The following is a 16,451-nucleotide window of genomic DNA, read 5'->3' as shown; positions in this document are numbered from 1 at the left end:
TGTTTCCTGAGCTCAGAACAAAGGTGGCCACACACTGAACTCAAAGTGGGGGGAATAAAAACAACCACTTCCCTGCCCAGTGAGGTTGGGTCTGTGCCTCCCAGCCTTACCCCTGATGGCTGCAAACCCTACCCTCACAGCAAGGAGGGTTAAGACCAATGCTCTCAAGAGTCATGGCTTCTTGCATTCTCTTGGCTTTGGGAGAGACTAAGGATTGAAATGCTGAACATTGAAACTGGGAGACTACAGAGCCAGGGAACAAGGTCAAAGTCTGTATTTACAGAAAAGGAAACTGAGGCCCAAGGAGGCGCATCTCCCTTCTCAGGGACCTTCGGCAGTGTCCTTGCAGGACTGGACCACACCTGCGGCCTCGTTGCTGCCCTCTGTCCACCATGCTGTCACGCTACGAGGCAGCTGTTTCCCTTATAAGGCTAAGGGTCTGTTCTCGAGCGCATCAACGGCTTTGGGAATCCACTGTGATATTAACCTCCGGGGTGGTGAGCCTTAGGCATGTCTGAACAGCTGAACTCGTAATAAAGACCCGTGGTGTTTGCAAAATTGATAATCTCTAAATAAATGTGCCTGTTCTGAGTCAGACCTGTACAGATATATGATTTTTTTTCCCCTCTCTCTCTGAATCAAACATGACTCCTACATTTGCTCTGAGTAAACCAGGATAACTGAACCACAAATAAACTAAGAGTTGGTCATGATTCTGTCAGGCCCACCAGGCTTGAGTAGGCATAGGAGGAAATCATTAAGTGGCATAGTTCAGTTTCAAGCCTCCAAAACCACGTGCTGATGTAAACTGATGCAGAAGGGGTAAGTTTGCTGTGGTCACCGAGAAATGTTGAACACACCCGGGGTGGGGTGGGGTGGGTGGGTGTTGCGAACAGTGGGAACTTGGATCTCCCAGTTCTGGGGCCTGGACATCTGATGGAAGCAATGGCTTCAGTGTCTGGGTTGCCTCTGAGGAATGGCTTCTTAGCTACTGCGAGGCTTCCCACGCCCTGGGACACGTGTTCTTAGTATCGTGTCTATTCCAGAACAGCTGAGATACACACCCCAGTTTCCGCCGTTGTGTAGTTACCTCTCCACGTGCTCTGCTCGGGCTGCATGCTGCCTTCAAGTGCAAAACCCACCATCTGCTCCTTTTATGCTTGTGTTTTATTTTTATCTGTGCGTATCTGCATGCCCTGCCCACAGAGGCCAGGAGAGGGTGTTGGAACCCCTGTGGTTGGAGTTGCAGAGAGTTGTGAGCTGCCTGGCGTGGATGCTGGGATCTGAACCTGGGCCACTCTGGGAGAACAGGATGGCACTTATAACCACCGAACCACCTCTCCACCCCCAGTGCAGTCCGAGTAGGAGGAGGGTTACCCTCCCTTCTTAGTTTTCAATGAACATCAACAGCTCTTGTCTTCTGGAAGAGTCTCACGGAATGCCAGAGTTACCGCTAGTCTCCCAGCGAAGAGAACACCCCTTTGGACTCAGGCTGCCTTGAAAGTCACAGATTTTGAACGAGAGATTCTTTTTCGCTTTGCACCGGGACTCCTAACTCAGGCCCAGGAGGGACGTCTAAGGAGCAGGAAGCCAGGTGGTGGCCCCAGCTGCAAAGGCAATTGTATTGTTTCCCTGGCTCTCTTTCTCCTTGTAATCGTAGCTAATTACCCCACTTATGACTGCAGATACCTGGGAAGGAGCTGGTCTGTGATGATGGCTGAACTGTGAGGGGGTGTTTAACACCAGGGTGAGGACGCAGCTCCAGAGTTGGGAAGGAAGATGCATGGCCGTAGTGACAACCCATCAGGAGCTGTCCTCCAGGCCCTTAGGTCCTGTCTCAGCCCCCAAGTCTCCTTCCTGGCGGAGCGGGGAATAGCAAAGCCTCCTCCAGAGGCTTACTTACTTGGCCACCCCAAAATAGCTGGGCTCTGTGTCGGGAGAGAGAGTCAATGGCAACCCTCTTCCGGCACTGAGCCCGAGCATATGTGTAGCAAGAGCGAAGACTGACTAAACTTAGCGAGTGTGCCTCCTTTTTTTTTTCTTTTTTTTTTTCATTCCATCCTACCCTTTGGTGTTTGTGTCAGAAGGAACAGGCTGCTTCCCTGCCAAGAGCCACCTGCTGTACTGTAGTGGGGAGACAGGCAGGCAGTTGACATTTAGAAAATGACTTTTCAATAGAACTTGTGGATTTGAATTCTGCCACCAATTGCTCTAGAAACTCTGACAGGGGATCTGTCATGTCAGCCAGCTAGCCAGCTCTTCCCCAGCTGAAGACTTCTAGTAGCTCTCACGTACCTCAGAGGAAAGCCAGCCCCGTGAGAGGCCATGCAACCTGGCAGTCCATGGGCCTCCTCCACGACTCTGCCACCTCCTCACTCTGGGCTGTTCCACAGGCCTCGGTACAACCCCCCAACTGCCAGGCAAAAGGTTTCCTTGAACTGTTCCCTTCTAAGGCTAAATCCACCTTAGCTAAACTAAGAAGCCACCTGGAGACGTTCCCTGGCCACTCTGTGTCACGTTTCCAACTTACTTGATGACAGTATGTAGATTTATTTTTCTTAACCCCCTAATGCCATTTATTGTTCTGTATGGTTTAGACTGTTTTGCCATGCCCCCACTAGGCAAGTCTTCTACTGCACACCCTAGTCCTCTCTTTCAATCAATTAATGCGTTGCTTTACCTTGCTAATTAACTCTTTGTCTCCCCAGCATGTGTCCCATTCCATGAGGGCCAGAATTGTGTCTGGGTTGGCACTAACTTCCTGTGGTGCTTGGGACACCCCCTGGCACAGTATTTAATAATAAATATCCATGGAATAGATCGCCCCAACTCTTCTCAGGGTGGCTTTTGGTCACCTTTCAAGTGGAAATGTAAGATGTCAGTTAGCAGGCACTAACACAGAGGCCCATCAGTTAAAAGAGGCCGCGTGTAACCGGTAAAAGGCGAGGCATTCGAGTCATCCGTAAATAAACCTTCAGTGAGCCCACGGTCGGTCGGTCGTAGAGGTTGGAAATCCAAGAGCGTGGAGCTGACACCTGGTGAGGTCTTCTTCCTGCCTTTTTGGGTTTGAATTTGTTATGTGGCGTTACTAAGGCCATTTTCATGCAGGTGCTTAGGGTGCTTCCAACATACCCTGCTGTGTTTTTGTTTCACATCTGCCTTTATGTATTCCTTCTGCAACAGAGCATGCCTGTGCCACGGCCGTGGGAGACAGGGTATGTCAGTGTAGCTCTCTCCTTATGAAGCTCCAATTCCACATGGGTCCCATGCCCTCATCCAACCCCCAACACCTCCCGAGGGTCCTGCCTCCAAGTATCGCCAACAAGCGAATTGAAGGAATAAGAGTTTATAGTTAATGTACTTTGCTAACTGGTAAAAACTATGACAGAATTCTCATGTGATGTTTTGATTAATCAATCAATTTTTTAGGTTTATTTAGTGCGCGCGTGTGCACGTGTGTGTGTGTGTGTGTGTGTGTGTGTGTGTGCGCGCACGCATGTGTGACTTGGGTGTACACCATGGCATGCACAAGGAGGTCAGAGGATAACTTGTGGGAGCCATCTCTTTTCTTTCACTATGTAGGTTCCAGGGGTTAAACTCGGGTCATCAGGCTTGGTGACAAGTGCCTTTACCTGCTGAGCCATCTCATGGGCCCATCATTTATATCATACTTCTGTTATTCCTGGTCACAGCCTTCGTGACATTGCTTTTTGGAAGGCATCGCCGTCTCCAGTGTAAGTCACTTGCCTTAAGTTGCAGAGCCAGCTCCCAGGAGATCCAACACTAGCTCCAAGCCCTTCTCTATGATACTCTCCCATACAGACAGACAGAATGGAGCTTTAGGTGTATGTGGCCCTTTCCCTATGATAGGTAGAACAGGCACTGTCACCCTAGTCAATGCATGAGACGTGACTAGTGACTCAGTGGCCCTTTGGCCCTCTGCTCTTTGTACAGACACGATGGCTGTCGATTCACAGGGACACATGGCCTCTCTTTGCTTTGCAGAAGGGTACAGATCCGGTGTTCTTTGGGTTTGCTTCCATTAGTCAGGGGTCTGCTTGCCCCTCGGAGGCATGTTCTGGAGCTGGGAGTCTAAATTGTCCCTGCCATGTGGCTGACATGAACACCTCGAACATAACCTACAGCCAGACTTGTATTCCCCTGTGGTGAGGTTGGATACACAGTAGTCACTTTCCACAAAGGAAGGCAAGTGTGGTCCTGCAGGGGGTGAGGGATGGACCCTGCCTGCTCCCATTGGAGTATGACCTTATTTGGATGAAAGGACTTTGAAGCCACAATAGGGAACTGAAGATGAGGCCACCCTGGGCTAGTCTGATGGCGCTTGATCCAGTGACAATATCCTTAGGAGGAACACACAGAGGCAAGGCATGGGGACAGCTAGAGATGGTAGCAGATTACAGTGATGCAGCCATAAGCCAAGGGATGCCTGGGGCCATCAGAAATTGGGAGAGGCGGGGAAGGATCTTCCCTGAGGGTCTTCAATGCTGTCAGGGCCCTTGTTGACACCTTGGCTCTGGACTTCTGGCCTATAGAACAGTGAAGCAATAGTGTTCTCTCATTTCAGATGCTTGGTTTGTACAATTAGTTATGACAGTCCCAGAAAATCAGTACAGTTCTCCTGTGAGAACTGAGAGTATATTACAGAGAAAGTTGGGAGCCAAGATGAGAAACTTCCTAAGGAAGTGGGTGTCTTATCAAGGCAGTTGAGAGTTAAAAAAAAAAAAACAAAAACCATTTTTTTAAGGTGTAAAGAGTAAAATGATTAACCAGGCAGGGACTTTGTGCTTTCCTTTCTCCGTGATAATGAGAGTAGCCCAGCATGGTGGGATGGGGGGGGGGGCTTTAATCCCAGCACTCTGAAAGCATAGGCAGATGTTCAAGCCCAGCCTGATCTACATGAGAGTCCTGGCGGGGGAGGGGGAAGACAGAGAGGGAGAGAGACAGAGAGAGAGACACACACAGACCAGGATTGGGGTGGGAGATGGATTTCTAAAACCAGTAGTAGCCAGTGGATCAGCATTCAGTTTATAGGGCAATTATATGTCGGAATGCTGACTGCAAGCCCTAGGGAATGACTAGTCTCTACAATTCATCTGGGAGAAACACTGAAAAACGTAAGAGCTTACAGATTTGAACCAATAGCTTGTTGATAAAAGCAGGAGGCACAGTAAATTTTCCTCCACCCCAAGTGAAAAGTTTGGTGACTCTGTTTCCCAGAAACTCTCAAAATCGCATCAGGGACAAGAAAATCAGAAAGAATGGAGGGATTGTGTGAGTTCTCCAGCTCCTGCCATTTCCAGGTTCTCAGATCTGGGTCTCTGGGGACCCCCTCAACGTGGATTCCAGGCTCAGTAAGGAAAGCTAGCTCTGTGTGTGTCCAGTGTGGGATCCAAAGTCTGAGCTGTCCCCGCTTTGGATCATTGGATGTTGGTGTGCTTCAGAGTCTCATTCTGGGCTTTGGGAGGAGGCTGCTGTCTTTGCATTGGATGTTGGTGTGCTTCAGTGCCTCACTCTCATTCTGGGCTTCGGGAGGAGGCTGCTGTCTTTGCATTGGATGTTGGTGTGCTTCAGAGTCTCATTCTGGGCTTCGGGAGGAGGCTGCCATCTTTGCTCTCAGTTCAGGCCTTTCCCCTGTCTGGTGGCCTAGTTCCCCTCTCTGCATCAGGGCTGGCTCCATCCTAGCTTGCAAGCCTAGTCCCTATGGCAATCACCTGGACTACATTGGGGTTCCTTCCAGACTATGTGTGGGTCTGCAGGAGGGCTGCTGATGGCACCCAGAAATTCAGTCATTCACGGAGTGACCCTGTAGGAGTCCAGCCAGGTGACTGACCGCCATAGGATCAAAGTCAGAGACAAGCTCCTGGCAGCTGTGAAGATGTGTGACAAAACTTTTCCTGGGGAGGTGCAGCATGTTTATTCATGTGCAAACACACACACACACACAGTCACACACACAGACACACTCACACACACATAGACACACACACACAGACACACACACTCACATACACACAGACACACACAGACCACACACACACACACACACACACACACACACACACATCTATTCACTCCAGATAGGGATCTCACAACAGACCAAAGTACAGATATCACCAAAGTCCAGTTTGGTGAACCAATGAATTTTATTGGAGTTAGTTATAGGATTCTGGGTTAGAGGTCATTTACAGGACCAGAAATGACTCAAAGACATCTGCGTCACCAAAGCCCACCCCAGCATGGGTGCCAGCTCAGCACACTGCACAGCCTGCAGGAAGCCCAACAGGTTGGAGAAGGTCCTTTCCAGGTGTCTCAGCTGGCCTAAACCTCTTCCAGGCAGCTCGGCTGGTTTCTGTTTCTTCCAGGCAGGTGGTCTGGTCTCTTTGCAGCTGTCCTCTGAGAGTCATCTTTGCAGCTCGGCTTGTCTGAGTAGGACTCTTGGTTTTCATTGTTTATTCTGGCAGGGAGGGTCTAAGTGGATCTGGTTAGTTTCAGGGACTTCCTGAAGCTATTTGGAGGTTTTTGTTTTGTTTTGTACAGGTCAGGTTTGAGGAGTTTCTCTTCAGGATGGAATGTTTACATCTCAGATGAAACTGTTCTGCAACATTCTGTCCCCTCTTCCAGCTTTAACAGTCTTCATTCTTTCCTGCCTCCTCTCCCTCAATGATCTCTGAGCCTTGGGGGGGGGGTGACTGTCCATGCCCACCTATGGGTAAGAAGTACACCGGCATGCCATAGCAACAGTCACTTGTTCTCAGGAGTTTCCTGGTGGTCACATGCCTGAGCCCGACAGCTACAGCCGCCATCTATGGGTGTAAGCACACATGCCCGAGACTGACAGCTACAGCCATCTATGGGTGTAAACATGCATGCTAACAGACACTTTAGCAGACACATCACATCTATCTAGTAAAACCATAGAAGTTGCTTCACCACTGGGACCTGTGACTTCCTAGCCACAGGTTTCTGTTATGGTTTACAGTAGCAGCTGTGAATTCCCCCTTGTGTAGCAGGCCTTACATCCAAATTAAAGACTGTTGATCTTACTCATGATAGCTAAGCCATGATTGCATGGGCAGGAACATCCCGCCTGGCTTTTTAGGATTTTAGTGCACAGGGATGTTGGTGATAATCCTTCACCAGCAGTCTGCATGGCAACGCCCCCCCCCCACAACAATACAAAAATCCAGCCAGAAGGGTGGGAGTTTCCAGGTCCTCCTAGCTTACTCTCCCCCTGCCCTGCAGTCAGAACATGCACACGGGATGTCTCAGTGGGGTCTTACTGTCTAGTTCTAGCATACAACCAATAGCTTTTATGATTTGTGCACTTGGGGGCTTCCTCACAAGAAGGTAGCCCGTTCCTGGCCCTAGGTTTCTACTCAATAGCCGTATGGCCTCTGGGAGTGTCCTTTTTAGCCCATGTAGGGTACGTTTTGGATTTAAACTCTTTAGCTTTTGTTTTAACAATCAATTTTCCCTTTCAGTTAACCCAGCAGCAGTAGGATTGTAAGGTAGGTGGAAGTGTTGTTGTAGCTGGTTGTCTCTCTGGTGGCTTTCCAAATCTATCATCGTGTCATCTACATTTCAAAAACTTCTTTTCAGAGGATGGGCAGGACAAAGCAACACCCAAAACCACCATCCCCTTACAAATACTGGAGTTAGAAAGACAGCCTTGTGTCTAATCACGAGCTCACAACCAAGATTGCTAAAGTGAAGCATAAGCAAAGTCTAACACAGCGCAGAAGGTCCCATCCACTAGGATCAGTTGCTTCCTCCATGGGTCGAGGTTGGGGGCGAGGTGTGGATAAGAGGCGCTAACTATTAGCTTCCTGTAACCCCAAGTCATTCCCTCTGAGCCATGATGTTTGCACATCCTGGAGCCCTTCCACGGAACATCCCTGTATTTCTGCATACTTGATGAATTCAGTGGGTTTGGCTCAATCTTCCTAGGACCTACTCAGGGTCAAAGGGAAATATGGTCTTGCTCTCCCGTACTGTATACGTATCTGCTGGCTCCCCAGGTCACATGGGCCCGGTGGATGCAGCCATAGCTGGTACTTCCTCATTCACCATACCTGGGAGAGTTCCTGACTGGGTAAGCCATCTCCACTCCTAGAATAGTCTTCTGTTGGAGGGAAACTTAACCTCTCTCCTCAGTGTGTGTGTGTGGGGGTTAATTACCACCCAGGAGCAGGCTTGATAGTTTTCTTTTGAATTATTCTGTCTCGTATGTTTTCTGTGAACTGCTCCTCATGGTTTAAAGCCGTGAAGAACCTTCCATAGCACAGTTTGGTTTTCTGTCATTTATTTCCCCCCCCCCCCTTTAGGAACTCTGGCTCGACACAGATCTTGCCACATTTGTCTTTGAGGAACCCAGACAGACTTCTTTCTCTGATTTACTATTTTCTTGCTCCTTAGGCTGCTCTCTCACTTTACAGACAGGCACCCTTTACCTGCTGCTCTACGTCACTGAGATCTGTCAAAGCCTTTCCTATTTTATATAATGATCTTGTCCCACCACAGGACTCAGCAAAACCACTAAAGTTCGATGCTCCTCTTGAGGTCCTTTCTGGGTCAGCCTTTTCTTTACCTCCTCTATGAGCCCTGTGAGGTTCCAACACAGCTTCTCTTATTCCTACTTCCCTCTGTAGCATCTGCCCCTCCTCTATAGTCCCCCAGCTCCTGATACGTGTGGGGACCTCGGACAGACATAACCACATGTTCCTAATGGCTTTGATGAGCCAGTCTTCCCTGGGACTGACTTCCATCACAGTGTGTTAAGGTTATGCAGCCCTTGCCTTAAGGGGGGATAGGAAGTAACATCACCCAGCTTTTCTTCCTCCACAGCAGCCCGACTGACCCCATCCACTCCACGTCCTGCAGCCTCAAACACCAGCCCCCACACAAGCTCCTTTCATTTAAAAGCCCTTCCCTAATTCCAGCGATCGATTCAAGGGCTGAGCATTTCCCAATCACACTCGTTTCTTGCAGCAAGTCAAGGTTGATGCTCCCATTTGCACGCTGTGTTAGAGACTCTTTTTCCTCCTTTTCTACTAAAGGTTGGGCCTTCTATCACTTTTACCATCTTCTCCTCTTCCTGACTCTCTGGATCTTCTGATGGGTTCCAAGTTCTTGGGTCAGAGCTTCTGAGCATGGATCTAATTGTACTATCTTTCCTCTCCGGCCCTGGCTAGCCAACACCTCTACCTCAACCTCTCATTTACCTAATTGACTTGCCTGATCAGAGGTTAGCATGGAGGATGCTGCCACATCTCCCTTTCTTGTTGACACAAACAACTTCCTGCTTGGCTGCCATCTTGGCCTCAGCTGTGTTCCTAACTATGCGCTGCAATCTACATTCTAACTACGAAGCCTCTGCCGCCACCGCCGCCGCTTGCCGGCAGTCTTGACCTTTCTGCAAAAACCTCAAACACCTCGACGTTGCCTCCGAACCTGTAACTGCCTTCACGGAATCCTCCATATTTATATGCTGGCCTGCACTCATCAAGCAGGCATGCCGCATGTAGGTGAAGACAGCCATCCCGGGTTTCTTCCCACGGACACTCCTAATCCTGATGGCTCAGCCTTAGTTGCATGCCTCACTACTCATAGCAAGAACCATGCAACTACTGTCATACAAAGGCACGCTAACACACACCGGATAGGAAAGGACGACTCCATCGGCGGTTGCTCCGAGGATGCTCCCTTTCAGGGATCCCATGACATGCCAAAGCGTGGACACAGCCAAAATGGCACAGCAGGAAAGTTGCCCCTGTCTCCGAAGCGAGTGAGTCCCCGAGTGCAGGGTTTTGGTGTGCTCCCTCCCCAGGCTTGAGTGTTCTCGAAGGTCAGAGGACTTTGCTCCCTAGGAACTGGGGGTCTTGTCAAGGCAACGGGTGGGGGAAAGGTGTGAAGAGTAAAATGCCGAACCAGGCAGTGGCTGACAGGCTTCCAGATTTTGCAGCGTACTTCCTGCTTGCTCTCTGTTCTCTGCTCTACCAAGAGGCGAGGTGTTCCAGTGCAGACCCCCAGCCACCGTCGAGCCAGCTGCCTCTCGGTGTCCTCCGCCATGATGGACTGTATCCCTCAGTCTGTGAGCCAACATAAGCCCCCCTGCGAGTCGCTTCTTTGGTTATGCATTTGGTCACAACTACGAGAAACAAAACCAACACCTGACGTCTACCTGTTCTATTCAGGATCCGGGAGTCGTTCCAACTTCTTTTCCCGTTGCCCAACCACCAGTCAGCCCTCTGAGCTTTATTTCCCTCCCAAAATGCAGGCCAGCCCTCTTCCTATCCTGTCTGTCCTCTGGTCATCACCATCACTGGCCCGAACCACTGAGTGGCCAGGTCGACCCTTGGGATGCTCTCCTGGTAACTCATCCTTCACCTCGCAGCCACGAGGTTACCTTTTTCTTCTGAACCCAGAGCAAAGAATAGAACCAAACCCTTTTGGCATCCCACGACCAACCCCCTGCCCCTCCTCATGCTCATACCCAGCACAGCAGCCCATGCTGTTGCCCCCATGACCTTTGCACTTAGGGTTCCTTGGAATTCCCCTTCTCTTCTGTGCCACAGGTCTGTCTGACTGTGTTTCGCCGCTCAAATCTCATGGCGCGGGGCGCTTTTCCTGGCCCTAATGTGCTGGTTCCTCAACTTCCTCTCAGTATCCCAGCCGCTAATGCCCTCCCAGTGTTTGCCAGTTTGAACGTCACCTTGTTAGTATTCTTCCAATCTTATTATCATTTCCCCCATGTGCAAGAGAAAGCCAGGGGAGGGCAGAACCTTGACATACGTTCCTTAGGGCGTTCCTGCATTTTATTTTTATTATTATTATTTTTTTTACGGTGTCTGGGATTTCTAGGTGTTTCTGGACACTCCTGGGTCTAGTCAATGATTGAAGGATGAATGGATGGGGCTAGGTATGTTTGCAGCTCCATCCAGACCTTTATGACTCTTTTCACATCCAAGCTAACCACTCAGGCAGGGCTACCTTTAACCCTGATCCGCGTGTCACTCACCAATGACTAAGGTAAAGTCAGAGAGTATGTCACTAGGACTCTCCCCCTGGGTGACAGCCGCTGGGGACCATTCGCTCCTCCTGTGACATTGCCTGTGAAGATAAAGGACAATGTGGCACACATCTGGCCATAGAGTCTACAGTCTGGCTTCAGTGTGTCAAAGCAAAGCCTTGGGGCCCACCCTGACACAAACAGTTTTCATGGGTCCCAGTGACCCGAGGAGACTGTGCACCCCGGCTCGCTCCTACTTCTTCCCAGGTTCATGCCGCAGACTCAAGCGCCTCTGTCCCATGAGCTGTCACAGGCTGAGGACACTCGATCCATGAATTCCAACACAGCCTCTGTGCAGGAGAAAGGAGGCTCCGAGGACCTTTAGTGTGTAGATGGAGGCAGAAAGAGACCATGCCAGTGCGACCTACAGAGCTAGACCGTCTCAAAACAACAAAAGTACAGTAAAAGCAACTGGTCTTCCCCTCGTGAGAACTACGCTTGCAAAGGACGTGTCAGTAAAAGTGTTCACGAGTGCTGGGGCTTCAGTGGGATAGAAATGGAATGTTCCCTCCATGACACTTGGGGACAGTGGCCCAATGTGGCTCCCATGACTATCTCTTATTCGCTTAGCTCCCTGGCTTAGCGCTGCATCCACACCCATCCCTGACTACCAGAGGCATTGGTTCAAACCCTAGGTGGTAATTAGTTTGATCTTGTCATATGGCCTCATTTAGCTGAAAGGAATCCTGGGAAATGTAGTCTAGCTGGGTGAGTCTGCTGTTTGGAGAGGCGACAATAAATATTTGAAGATGTGGCTCAGCGTTTTAAGAGCACCGGTTGCTCTTGTGGAGGGCCTGGGTTCAATTCTCAGCACACACACACACACACGGTGGATCACAACTATTCGTGTCTCCAGCTCCAGGCGGTCTAACACTCTCTTCCAGATTTCTTGGTCACTATATGCACATAGCACACACGCACGCACGCACACACACACACACACACACACACACACACACACAGGCAAACCACTCATACACATAAAATACAATAAACAAATTAATTAATTACTTAATTAAAAATGTTTCACCCCAGATAGGATATTGATGACAGAATAAAGGACAATTCCACCCAAGGCTAGCTGCCTTTATTGAGGTTATTACGAGGGTGATGGGCGAGAGGAGCAGGGTGACTCAAAGGGTGCCTGCCGCGTCACTGAAAAGTCCGTTCCAGCACACGTGATGATTTTATGAAAGTTGCATCCCTGGAGCTAACATGCAGACAGCATGGTGGATGGACCCCTTCCAGCAGTTGTTAAAAAAAAAAAGACTACAACTTTAGGGAGAGCCTTGTGAATCTTGAAACTTTGTTTCTGTTTCGTGTTTTTGAGAAGTGGTCTGTCTTACTGTGTAGCCCAGACTAGCCTCTAACTCTTTTAATCTTTCTGCTTACATTACCCAGATCCTGGGATTGTGTGCGTGCGGTGTGTGTGTGTGTGTGTGTAGGTGTGTGTACGTGCGTGCGTGTGTGTGTGCGTGCGTGTGTGTAGGTGTGTGTGCGTGCGTGCATGCGTGCGTGTGTGCGTGTGTAGGTGTGCGTGCGTGCGTGCGTGTGTGCGTGTGTGTAGGTGTGTGTGCGTGCGTGCGTGCGTGCGTGTGTGTAGGTGTGTGTGCGTGCGCGCGCACGTGTGTGTGTGTGTGTGTGTGTGTGTGTGTAGGTGTGTAGGTATGTGCGTCCTCTATAACTCTCCACCCTACTCCTTTGAGACGGGGGTCTCACAGAAACTGGAGAGCCCTGTTTTTTTTGGCTAGGCTGGTAGCTTGTCCTGTCTTCCCTGTACTCCACCAGCAGTGGGATTAAAGGCACACAGGGCTTTTGAAATGGGTGCTGGGGATCCTAACTCAGGTCATCACGTTTGTGTAGCAAGCACAGTTATCTACTGGGCCATTTCCCTGGTTCCAGGACTGCATTCTTAACTGTACTTAAAACCCACAGGAGGCCTTATTCATGTAATTCTGTGCACCGTTTGTTTTTTAACCACATGAGAAAACAAAACAGACAAGTACTTAAAACATTTATTTCAAAGTAATAACAATAAACCCAGCACATGTTTCTCTGAGTGGCATTTAAAAAAAAAAAAAAAAATGAAAAGTAGCATTTCCTAAAACAGCAACAGAAGGGTTAGCTGAAGGAAGCCATTTTTTTTTTTTTTTTTTGACATTTTAATAAACCTTCCTCATCTGACTTCATGAAAGGTGCTGTGTCTCCCTCATCCTTGCCTCTGGGTTTCGTCCTTGCACAGTTATGCTTCTGGAACTGGAGGTGTAAGAATGGAGATGGCCAAGGGTACCGGTAAAGAGTAGTAGCTCTGATGTCACAGGTCAAGAGGCTCAGGAGCCCTGGTGTCTTCAGATGTAGACCTGTTCCCACCTCCTTGTTGATCAGAAGAGAAAATCCGGGTACCCAATGGGTCCATGAATTCCCGAGGTCTCAAGCTGGTCGGCAACAGGGATCAAGGATGGCCCAATGTCCGTCCCCACCACTTCTCAGCCAAGGTTGTGCCCCTGCCGTGGGTTTCGGTACAACTTGAACATCCAGGTCAGAACATCTCTGCTCAGAACGAATGCCAGCTTCTGAATTAAACAATGACCTAGCGTGTGGGCACAGAGTGCCCAACAGTCTTATATTACTGGTGATCTCCGCTCTGGCTGCCTCGTGGGCTGTGGCCCACACAGTAACCCTTTGTGCTTTCTGTATTTGAGGTGCAGCCCTGAGCAGTGAGAGAAGGCGTTGCAACCAAGATGAATGCTCCCTTCCCAGAGTGGGGCAAAGGTGGCCCACGAGAGCTGACTGGGGGAGGGGTGTAGACTCCTGGGCCCCACCCAGCCTTCTGAACGGGTGCCTCTGGCCTGCTTTGACCTCTAGGCTGGGGCCACCTCTCCATTCTCATTCCCAGAATCGACCAGGTCGCTTTAGCTATGCGCCAGCAAAATGAAAACAGGCCAACTTGTCATTTCTGGAGCTCCAGAGACAGCTAGGAATGGCTGCTGCCGACTTTTTGGATGGCGTTCCAGGAAGAGCAGGAGTGTAGTGACCGTGGCTTGAACAAACAGTACCTCCACTGGGCTCCCAGGTGTCATGGGCATGAGTCACCCAGATGCTATCTGGAGGGAGAAAGTCCAGACAGGGTCACCAGTGAGTCACAGGGCCCCATCAAAGACCTTTGGGATGTACAGAAACCAAGTAAGAAAAGACAAAACAAAACACACAAAACCTTTTCTGGGAGACCATTAAGCAAGTCTTAACTCTGCACCCGCAGAAAGGGTGGGCTTGGAGTGGGTGTCCCTGATCCTTTGGTACCCCAATACCTGTTGAGAACCGTTCTGTTGTGTGTTTGAGATCCTTATGAATCCCAGGTTGAACTTGAACTCACTGGGTATACTGCCCCGGGTTGGCTTTGAACTCAAAGGCAATCTTCCTTATCAGTTCCCTGCTGGGACACCAAGAGCCACTATGCAGAGATCCATAGCCCTCCCCACTTAAAAGGCAAAGGCAGAGACACTGGCTTCTAGATAGGAGGTAGCAGGTAGCAAGGCCTTTTAGGGCGAGGGATAGGCCTTGCTTGGGACCAGGAAGGCCAGGCTCAGAAGTTTTAGTGTGGGTCCCGCAGAGAGCATCAACACAGGCCTCGCGTGCTAAGGGTTCAGCTCCTTTTTTTTTCTTTTCTTTTTCTTTTTTCTTTTTTTTTTACATCATGCACTAATCTGCCCGATAAGGCTTTTATGGTTGTTATAAACGTGAATTATTAAATGTTTGCCCAGTTGACGGAAACACTGGTGTGAGTTTAAAGGGATGTTAAATGCATAGTTTCCCATAAAGTTCCCCTTTAAACGTTCTAGAAGTTCAGAAGGCCGCGCCCAAGACTCAGCACAGTCGGAAGCTGCCAGATAAACCGTCCTCTCTTGGGGGCCCAGTTCCGATGCCAGTTTCAAAAGGACAAAACCTTGCTTCATTTAAGGTCAAGAGAGAGTGTGTGGAGAATTATAATGTGTAAATTATTTCATGCCACTCTTAATACCGGTATTAAATGAAGGTTTTAACGGACCATTGACTCTTTCTAGTGAGACACCACGTTGGCACCCGTTTCTGTCACAAGCCTGACATTCTCTTTGGAGACAATTCAATGGTGGGGCTCAGGGCAGAATGCCAGGCCCTGGGTCTTGGGGTTACTTAGGGTGTGTGGAGAGATGAGGAGTTGTTTTACCCTGACCAGAGAGTGCCCCACCTTGGCCATGTAATCAGTTGCTCAAACCATGATTTTCCTAAGGACATCCCAGGTCTAACCTGGTTAGGTTCTTGTTCTCCAGTTGTGCTGAGACCCCGGAGGGTAAGGAAGCCCTGGCTTGCTTTGCATGTTGGCTCTGCAGTGCCAAGTGTTTGCTGAATGAGTGCCGGAGGCACAGCTCTCCGGGACCTCATGGGCATCTCCAGCTCCACAGAGAACACAAGGAAGGAAGCAACAACAACCCCTTTGATGCCCGTGTCAGCCTTTGTCACATGTCAAGAGGAAGTCAGGCAGTAGAGGTCCAGACAGGCAATCCAGCAAGCTCCCAGCCATTTAACCTCTGCCATTTACAGACTCCATGCTCACCTCCCTGGCCACTTCCCTCCCTTCCCCTTTCCCCCTCTGCAGCCTCCCTCCCTCCTCCCTCCCTCCTCCCTCCTCCCTCCTTCCCCCCTCTCCCTCCCTCTCTCCCTCCTTCCTTCCTTCTCACCCTCCCTCCCTCTCTCCTCCCTCCCTCCTTCCTTCCTACCCTCCCTCCCTCCCTCTCTCCTCCCTCCCTCCTTCCCTCCCTCCCTCCTTCCTCCCTCCTTCCTTCCTACCCTCCCTCCTTCCCCCCTCTCCCTCCCCCCTCTCTCCCTCCCTCCTCCCTCCTTCCCTCCCACCCTCCCTCCCTCCTTCCCTCTTTCCCTCCCTCCCTCCTTCCCTCCTTCCCTCCCTCCTTCTCATCAAACCCCTTCAAGCCTACCAAAGTGATCAGTGTGTTCTGGGCTTATAGAGTCCTTGGGGCTTCTAGAGCTGGGAAGAGAAAGCAAGAAAGATTTAGGAAAACCTACATTAGGAGTAAGGTACAGAGAAGAGGCAGGCTTCATGTTCCATTCTCCGACAGATGGCACAGCAGTCACAGCCCCACCCGCGGAAGCAGCCGGGAAAACCTGGAGAAGGTCTAGCACCGAGCCTATCTGGGCTTCCCTAGGCAGAGCTACCCACCCTCCCTGGGCCTTTGGCTATAACAGCAGGGGCAGGGGTGCATGGTGGTGTGGAACCCAGGGCCCCGTGGTTGCTGCAGATTGAGCAGCTTTTCTGGCTTCGTCCCACGGCCCCGCTGAGGACTGGAAATGCTCAGCCTGAGAGTGGGAT

The sequence above is a fragment of the Phodopus roborovskii genome, unplaced genomic scaffold, assembly GCF_943737965.1.
Source record: "Phodopus roborovskii unplaced genomic scaffold, PHOROB, whole genome shotgun sequence".
NCBI classification, from domain to species: Eukaryota; Metazoa; Chordata; class Mammalia; order Rodentia; family Cricetidae; genus Phodopus; species Phodopus roborovskii.
The sequence above is the reverse complement of the archived record's forward strand: the minus strand, read 5'-3'. Positions refer to the sequence as shown.